At 42.8% G+C, this 1,477-nt stretch overlaps 1 protein-coding gene across 1 annotated transcript in view; it reads right to left on the bottom strand.

Moving 5' to 3' along the window:
* rpl12 (ribosomal protein L12) overlaps nt 1–1,195 on the bottom strand; it is a gene marked incomplete in the record, with an annotated part of 3,660 nt that extends 2,465 nt beyond the window's left edge. The window contains 1 exon segment of the mRNA XM_037692544.1: nt 941–1,195.
* Between the last annotated feature and the right edge of the window lie 282 nt (nt 1,196–1,477).

Genomic DNA, 1,477 nt, shown 5'->3' with positions numbered 1-1,477 from the left:
GGATGAGGGGCGAAACGTTTCTTTTTAACAAAAAAAAACGAAGTCCAGATGACATGATTCAACCTTTTTTGTTGTTAACACACGTACATTACCATGGCAACAGGCCCAAGGATCACCCGCTTTGACATCAACCAAGAACTTGCATCAGGTGGCTCAAAGATCTGATATGAAACAGTTAATTGTCGCCATGGCAACCTACATAGATTAAAGACTTATCTGGCACTTTTGGCATTTCATTAAACTTTCCAGCTCAGCATCACAAAGTTTTCATTGAACTGAAGGCAGGTCTGTTCATTACAGCTGATTTATTTTAAAGAGTCCATGAATGCTGATGCTCCTGGTGTCCCCCCCCATGACCTGGTCACAGGCATAAACATACCAGTACATTTAGTCACTGAGAGTTATTGAGCTTTAAACTCTTTCTGGCTGCATTTTCACCAAATGACAGCTAAAACAACACATTTCCAAAGGTGGCACTTCAATCTTTAAACTTATTTTACTTGTTCCTGCAGCTTTCAATAAGAACCTAGAAAGTTTTAATTTGATATTCAGTAGATTTTCTGCAACATGACAGAGCTGTAATTTACAGGAGCTGCTCTGCTGCCATTCAGAAAACCTACTAGTTTTCTGTAATGCCCACGTGCAAGACAAGACATTATATACATATATATTTTACCACATCCAGGCCTCAAGTCTTAATCATGTTGCAGAGTCTTTGACCTGAACCTCCTGACAAACATCACGTGCTTGAAGTGCACGCGCTCTGGTTAGCAGCTGGCTAAAATATAAGCTAGCGTTAGCATTAGCAACTACACGACTTCTCACACGTGCACTGGGCAGTAGTCAGCCTGACTCCTTGTCCGTTTCATTTCCCCCTTTCCAACAATAAAACACAATCATCCTCCCAGTTCGCCCGGACAGTTTCGTGTCCGATCTTTACCGTGTTGTGCGCGCGGCCCGCAGGCCGGAAGAAGCCGACACACAGCGGCTCCGTGTCGGCTGTGAACCAGCTTCTGCGTTTATTACCCTCTGACCCGCAAAACATACCGATTTTAACCTCGTTGGGGTCGAATTTGGGCGGCATTTTGTTGCTGTGGAGGTTGAGCTCAGTTCAGCTTGGTTGGTGAGGGTGTCGGATGAACCCGGCTTCGGGACGACCGATAACTGATGCACCTTCACCGCTAAAGGAAAAGAAAGGACGAAACATGGCCGCGGAGGCATTTATAGGTCCACCAAATATCGCGAGATTTTCACACTGTCGCGATAAGACCAAGTGTGTGTGTCTGTGTGTGTGTGTGCATAAAGAGAACCTTGAGTTTTTTATTTTTAATTTTTTTAAATCTTTATTGAAAAAGTACAAAACAATACAATAAAAAGTAGTATACAGTATCCTGATGCATGCTCAATAATCCAGGTAGAAAAATCCAAAAAAGCTGGTCCTCTGGACATTCAAAAAAACAAAGCAAAAAATGTAGAA

The sequence above is a fragment of the Nematolebias whitei genome, chromosome 2, assembly GCF_014905685.2.
Source record: "Nematolebias whitei isolate Nwh7 chromosome 2, NemWhi1, whole genome shotgun sequence".
Taxonomy (NCBI): domain Eukaryota; kingdom Metazoa; phylum Chordata; class Actinopteri; order Cyprinodontiformes; family Rivulidae; genus Nematolebias; species Nematolebias whitei.
This window is presented reverse-complemented; position numbering and strand designations above follow the sequence as displayed.